Source organism: Lactuca virosa, chromosome 3 (assembly GCF_052849685.1).
Source record: "Lactuca virosa cultivar CGN04683 chromosome 3, Lactuca_virosa_CGN04683_v6, whole genome shotgun sequence".
Taxonomy (NCBI): Eukaryota; Viridiplantae; Streptophyta; class Magnoliopsida; order Asterales; family Asteraceae; genus Lactuca; species Lactuca virosa.
Window position 1 is genome coordinate 345,175,311 of NC_136428.1, and position 8,561 is coordinate 345,183,871.

Sequence of the window (8,561 nt, forward strand, 5' to 3'; positions counted from 1 at the left end):
TCCCTTTCGGTCATTCTTCTCAGAAGCTTCTTCTTGAGCTTTCTTTATACTCTCCACAATTGTCGAGACAACTTCAATTCTCAACGCACTTGGCCTCTTTCTTTCAAGATTGACTTTCCGACTGAGAGCATCAGCAACAACGTTTGCTTTACCGGGGTGGTAAAGTATCTCACAGTCGTAGTCCTTAAGTAATTCAAGCCAGCGTCGTTGCCTCATATTTAATTCTTTCCGACTAAAGAGATATTGGAGACTCTTATGATCAGTGAAAAGTTTGCACTTCGTGCCATAGAGGTAATGCCTCCATATTTTCAGAGCGAAAACTACCGCTGCCAACTCCAAATCACAAGTCGGGTAGTTCTTTTCATGCTCTTTCAGCTGTCGAGATGCATAAGCGATCACCTTATCTCTTTGGGTCAAAACACAACCCAATCCAACCCCAGACGCATCGCTATAAACAGCGAAGTCTTCAACTCCATCGGGTAGAGATAAAACCGGTGCCTCACATAGCTTCTTCTTTAGCTTCTCGAATGCTTCTTTATGCTTATCACTCCAAGCATAAGTAGCTCCTTTGTGGGTCAAAGCTGTTAATGGACTAGCGATCGAAGAAAAGCCTTGGATAAACCTTCGGTAATATCCGGCTAATCCTAAAAAGCTTCGGATCTCCGTGGGACTTTTCGGTTGTTCCCACTTTATCACAGCTTCGATCTTCGCTGGATCAACCATTATCCCTTCTTGGTTGACCATGTGACCCAAGAATTGGACTTCTCGAATCCAGAAATCACATTTGGAGAACTTTGCATACAACTTCTCCTTCTTCAAGACTTCTAACACTTCTCGCAAGTGTCTGCCATGCTCCTCTTGGCTTTTCGAATAAATCAGAATGTCATCTATGAACACTATCACAGATTTATCTAGGAACGGATTACAAACCCTGTTCATTAAATCCATGAATGTTGTTGGAGCATTGGTTAGTCCAAATGACATAACCAAAAACTCGTAGTGTCCATATCGTGTTCTGAATGCAGTCTTCTCTATATCCTGCTCTCTTACATTCAGCTGATGATATCCTGACCTTAGGTCGATCTTTGAAAAATAACTTGAACCTTGTAGTTGATCGAACAGGTCATCAATCCTCGGCAACGGATATTTATTCTTTCTTGTTGCCTTGTTCAGCTCTCTGTAATCGATGCACATTCTCATACTTCCATCTCTCTTCTTCACGAATAACACCGGAGCTCCCAAGGGTGATGAACTAGGTCTTATGAAACCTTTGTCCAATAACTCTTGAAGTTGCATCATCAGCTCCTTCATCTCCGTCGGTGCTATTCGGTAAGGTGCATTTGCTATTGGTGTCGTCCCTGGTAACAAGTCTATTCTAAACTCCACTTGTCTGTCAGGCGGTAATCCGGGAAGATCTTCGGGAAATACTTCCGGATACTCACATACGACAGGAATGCTCTGCATCTCCTTCTTCTCCTTCTTAGCATCGATCACGAATGCCAAATATGATGTACATCCTTTGGCCAAACACTTTCTGGTTTTCATTAGCGAAATGATCCCTGAATTTACTCTGCGTTTGTCCCCATACACCATAAATGACTCTTTCCCTGGCGGGTTTACCTTTACAATCTTCTTCTTGCACAATATCTCGGCGTCATTGGCGCTAAGCCAATCCATCCCCAACACGATGTCAAAACCGTTAAGTTCGATAGGCAATAATTCCTCGTGAAACTTATTCCCATTCAAGTCAATTAAGATGTTTTTCATACGATGGCTAACAGGTACAAACTTGCCACTAGCAACTTCGACAAATAAAGCATTATCTAGTCTATCGACAGGCAAAGCTAGTTTTCTACCAAATTCATGCGAAATAAAGGAGTAGTTGGCTCCAGAATCAAATAAAATTTGGGCAGGCAATTTGTTTACGAGAAAGGTACCTGAAGCGACATCAGCTTCATCTTTGGCAGCTTCCAGTGTCATCTGGAATGCTCTCGCCTTCGGCTTTGGGGGAATATTGGGTTTTGCTGCCTCCTTCTTCTTCGGACAATCTCTCGAGATGTGCCCCTCCTCACCACACCCATAGCAAACTTTCTTGGTGAGGGTGCATTCGTTGGCATACTGCCCTGGCTTTCCACATTTGAAGCATGTGGCTTCCCCGCCACATTTCCCAAGATGATTCTTCTTGCGTTTGTCGCACCATTTCGCTTCGCCTCCTCCACCTCCTCTCGAACTAGACTTCGAGAATTTACCCTTTTTGCTGGACCCTGAGGGTCCGTCGAATTTCCTCTTCTCACCAACCTCTGACCTCTCCAGACCTTTCTCCCTGATCTGGGTCTCAACATTTCTAGCATCCCAGATGGCGGCTTTCAATGTGGTTGCTTGCTTAACCATTGGACCATAGTCCGCTGGTAGTCCGAGGGCAAACTTGTTGACCTTAGAGAGTTTTGTTGGTACTAGGTATGGGATAAGCTTCATCTTTTATGTGAAACTTGCAGCGTATTCAGTAACGCTCAATTTTCCCTTCTTCAAATTCTGAAACTCATATTGATTTCCAGAAGGTCCTGCTCGGAGCAGTATTGCAATTTGAGTTGCACCACAAAGTCTTCCCAAGACATTTTGCTCGCTTCTCCCTTGGGCATCGAGTCAGCTAACAGCTTCCACCAACTCAACACGCCAGATTTTAGCAGAGGGATCGCAAGAGCGGTCTTCTGTCTGTTGCTGCATTCGCAACTCTCGAACAATGTCTCCATTTCGGAGATCCAGTCCATAACTTGCACCGACGTCAGGCTTCCGGATAGACATGGTGGTTTGGATGCCATGAAATCCTTGTACTTACACCCACGCCCATCATTTCCTCCATCCTGGTTGTTGTGTCTAACCACCGGTGGGTTGGCTTGACCAACAGTCCCACTAAAGTTTCCTCCTTCCGAATGCCCTTCACTTAATTCGGGTTGTACAATCGGCATCGAAGGTTCTTCACGATTCTACTGAAGCAGATGCCTAGTTTCATCCATTTGACGATCCAACATCGTCTGAATCATCAATTGTACACCGTCCATTGTTATCGTCTCAGGTGCTGCTGCTACAACAGGTACTCGCTCAATCACAGGTGGTTGATTCCTGTTTTCATCTGCGTTTCCAACGCCACTTCTGGTTCTTACCATTTTTGATCTATACACCGAATAAGGTGAAATTAGATCCTCATCCATGATAGATAATTAAATCATCCTTATCACTCCGAAACGTTTACATGATAGTTCTAATATCGTAACCATACGCTTAGAATCCTACACACATAAGGTTTCCAGATCCGGTCGGCAACAGACCATAGATACGAACAAATAATATCATATATGGCAACATATAACATTTAGCACATAAAAGCATTTTAGGCAGCTTCCTAAAATATACTAGTGCTCGTGTCTATAATATAACAGACACACATCTCACAATCTCCACTTAGCATTCTAAGTTTAAGTCTAGAAATCCTACAAATTCCTAATTCGCTTAAACTAATGCTCTGATACCAACTATGACATCCCCAAAATCTCGGCCAGAAAAGACCGGTTTCATTTATTCTTTTAAAATAATTTCAAAGTAAATCCTTTTGATTTAAAAGAGTTGCGGAATTTGTTCCCAAAAACAAAATATGATAAAATAATATTTACCAAAGCATTTCATAAAGAAATGTATTTTCATTATATAATCAAAACTTGGGATGTCATGTTCTGATACAGACACAAAAGCATAAACAACAAAAGATAGACCATACAACAGTTACATATAACAACTGGTCTAATAAACAAAATAACTTGATGATTCATCCATCTTATGCCCTCGCGCCACTACTTGTAATACAAATAAACTGAGTGGGTCAGGCTTGGGAGCCTGGTGAGCATATAGGGTTTTCAACCCGCAATAAATAATTATATTTAATTTCACCAACCAACAATAACCCGATTACCCATTCCCATTATCCTCACTTTACGTCCCTAAAACAACATCTATCTCAAGGGACCTAATCTAGGATTTTCATCGGGACGGACATTACTGCAAAGGGGTTTCCTCAACAGTAGATGTCCTAAAGGCAACCATGAGGGGGATAGAGTACACCGGTGAACACATCGTTCACAACACCTACAGGTTATGAGCCTGCTAGCGTTCCACAGGACTGTCTAGAAAGAGTCTGTGGTCGTTATCCATACTCCGCTGAATAACTAGATCAACAACAACAACATCGAGGCCTCTCATCGGTTTATCACACATCAACTATCTACCCATGTTCTACCCAACATATTAGTAGATAAAAATATATATTTTTATACATAGTTTAAAACCTGTATAACATTCTCATTCAATACATATTCCAAACAACAGATGAGACACATACACATAACACGTATTTCATAGAGAATAAATCATATCTATGATATAGAAGAAAGTGAATATACATTCACACATATAACAACAAAATATACACATAACACGTATTTCGTATAAAATACTTCGTAATTATGCGTTAGAAGAAAGTAACTACAGACTCTGTAACATCCCAAAATTCAAGGCCAAAAATTTTGTTTTGATTAAGTTATAATCTAAAACCATCAGTAATAAAACATTCATATTCATATCTCATGTCAAAACCAAAGTGTCAATAATCAAGCATTTTATCATAAAACCATATCAGAGTGTAATCCCAAAGATCTCATGTGCGGAAAACGTAGTGTGATGCGCTGCGATCAAGCCGACTCCTTTCCTTTGAAAACGAGTACCTGAAACCAAAACTGTAAACCGTAAGCACGAAGCTTAGTGAGTTCCCCCATCATACCACATACCACATAATATCATCGGTATCTTTCAACCGGTAATTGCCATCGATATCTTTCAACCGGTATCCAACATCGGTATCTTTCAACCGGTAACCGGGGACTATTTCACCCCCTACCACTATCATTTAATAACAAGATATAATCATACAGTCAGGCATATATGGGGTACTGACCTACCCTTCGATCCTAACTACCGAGTCAGGGAAGAACTATTCCCTGCTACTACCACTGACACACATAGCATATCACATAAGCATATCTCATAAGCATATCACATAAGCATATCTCATGAGCATATCACATAAACATACCAAGATAATTATCACAAAGACAATTATCTACCAACTACCCCTGTTGGTGGGCCGGCATTGTGGCCTTAGACCCACCCCTACTGGAAGGTAACTCACCTCACACTGCTGAAGTCCCGTAGACACAATCCCACACTGCTGAAGTCCCGCAGACTCAACCCCAGCTGCTGGCTGACAGATTCCCGAACTGTCAACATCAAACATCACCCAATTAACAATTGGGTTCCACTACATAACCATAAGTACATTCTTTGGGTAATAACTACATTACCCCTAGCTTGGCTTATTCAAGCCCAAGGCCCAAGCCATAGGCCCAAAGTCAATTAGAAATCAAAGCCCAACATATGGACCAATTTTCCAAATTGGGCCCAGGCCTATACATGGTCTTATTCTAAGGCCCAACATCATATAATCATTAAGGCCCAAACTATGGCCCATCTATGGCCCAATTTTCCAACTTGGGCCCAAAACCTCATATGGGCCTTACCCTAAGCCCATCAACATATTCTAGTCCATATGATTATTCTTGGATGGCCCATTAGTAATCCAATCATCAAGGCCCAACTGAAAGGCCCAATAATAAACCCAAGTGAAATTAGGGTTTCTCATAAAATGGTGATTAGGGTTAAGTTTCCTACTTAACCCATTAAGGACTTAATCCATTAAGTCCAATGTTGACTTAGGTTGATTGCAATGATTATTAATTAATATTATGAGTTCATTAATTAATCCCGATGCGATCCCGATAAACCCTAAATTAGGGTTTCATGGCATTAGGGTTTTCCAAACCCTAATTAGGGTTTCCAACCCAACTTAGCCCAATAGGCCCATTAGCTAAGTCCTTAGATCCATTAGGGTCCATTAAACCCATTAGACATGTGTTTGGGCTTTAATGTCAATTAGGGCTTCATTGGTCCCATTAGGGTTTATGTCCCTTGTCCAAACACCACAAACGAGTCACCATACAACGAGGCACACCGCCACCCGACACGGCGGCCGGTGGCGGCAGGAGGTGGCAGCCACCACCTCACGGTGGTGGTTTCGAGATTTCTATTATTATTTTGGCACCATTACAATGTACAACTCGATAATACACACACACACATACACACTAAAAATAATACACGCGCACACACACAGCCACCCCTATGGTGGTCGGTGGTGGCAGGAAAGCTATAACCGACGGCAACCACCATGGTTGGCTGCCATAGTGGTGCACTTGCTTTCCGGCGAAACAAACCTCCCAAGCACACACCTCACACACCAACAGTGGAAATACAGCTACATACACACACCGGTTGCAAAAATAACCCAGCCACCCTCTTGGTGGCGTATGCCGGCCGACAGCGACGGTAGCACATACAATCATCGATGGCAGCAACGGATGGACCTCGAAGGCGTCACTGAAGCAGCTAACGGCGGCAGTGGACCTGTGACGACGCAACAGGAAAGAAGGAGGTGGCGGTGACACCTTCACGATTTGGTTACGCCCCCGACAACCACACTGCGAAGGCGCTCAATACCAAGGCAGCAGGCGGCGGTCTCATCGTCGTCGAAACGCAGCATCAATAGCGCACGCTATGGCGGTGGTTATGACCCTGGTAGTCCTCTTGGCCGTTCACGGGTTACACTTTGGTTTCGGTGGGGTTCTCCGGCCATTCACAGCGTCACAGGCGGCATCAGGTAGCGGGACGGCGACTGAGGAGGTTCCACAGCCCTCATGCTAACGTTCCTCGTCCCGGATTTGGTTGCCAATGAATTCTCGAGCAGTAGGAGGAGGCACAATGGTCGGATTCGGTGGTGGAATCGGTGGCCGGAGAGGGTTCCATTGGTAGTGGCGGTTATCGGAAGTGAAGGAGGGTGGCAGCCGGGTTAACATGAAGGTGGCGGCTGAATGGTATTCCTTAGGGTTAGGGTTTCTTAGCGCGTATATATATATATATATATATATATATATATATATATATATATATATATATATATATATATATATATATATATATATATATACCCGACACACACAAACATATTTTCATAATGGCAGGATAGGTCCCTCCCATCCGATTTCCTTTCAAAATAAATCCATTAATTACCCTTTGAACCCCCACCATAAAAATCCCTTACAACTTATGTACATAATTTACCAAACAGCCCCCCAATGTCTTAATTATAACATATTCAGCCCTTCCACCTCCTTTCTTTTTAAAATAAATCTCGATAATTACCACGGAGCCCTTGTCTTCATAAATATTTATAAAGTGAGTCCTAAACTCACGCTTTTAACCCCCGACTTCTAAAAATGTGACAATTAACTCCTCGAACCCAACACACTACATATATAATTATTTATTTTAGGCTACCATTCGTTCATTAATTTATTTATTTAACTAATAAATAAACGGGTGTTACACACTCACTTGATCAGAAGATGATCGGACAGCACTACGACTTGTACAAGTAGTATTCTTCGGTAGATCTGGAAGATCTTCACAAAAATTGGCTTCTCGCGGGCAGAGCTTCGGCTCGGGAATTGCACTTCTCGGGATCTTCGGGGCTTCGGGACTTGCTTCGGGGCTCAGGAATGATATCGGGGCTTCGGGATATTTCTTGCACGTAAAACGGGGTAAAAACGCGAGAGGAAGGAAGAATGGAGCAAAAGATCTCGGCTGCCCTCGACTTCCTTTTATAGGGGCTGGAAACCTTGATTACGCTAGGCGTAATCTTGGTTACGCTGGGCGTACTCGACGTCATGGCATGCGTATGGCTCGAGTGACGTCACTGCATGCGTAGCTGAGGTGGTTTCGGGTACGCTGGGCGTACTCCATTACGCTTAGCGTAACCCGATTAATCAAACTTCAAAATTGCGTAACTTTCGGATACGAGCTCCGTTTTCGACGTTCTTTATATTCACGCGTAGGTGAGACTAAGCTCTACAACTTTCGTTTAGACTCCATCGGCTGATTTTGACTTTATTTTTAGTAGGTCGAGACAGGAAAACTCTGTTATAAATTCATAACTTCTTCATCCGGCGTCCGTTTTCGTCTGTCTTTTCACCATTACACTATTATCAACGAGATCTTCGATTCTCGTTTAGATTGTTTCGACCAACAATCATTCGATCTCGAATTTGAGTTTCGGGCTGCATACTGCTAAACTGAAACTTAGAAAATTCATAACTTCCTCATACGAAGTCAGATTTGGGCATTCTTTATATGCACGCTCTCGGTTTAACGTATTCTACGACTTTCGTTTAGATCACTAGGGCTAAATATCGCTCTAACGTAAATTCACTTTTGACGTCATTCAGCGTCGTGCCGGTTCTGTCGCGAAACTTCGACAGATCATAACTTCTTCGTTATAACTCGGATTTCGGCATTCTTTATTTATTCGGAAACCTCGTTTCAACTACTACAACATTATCCAT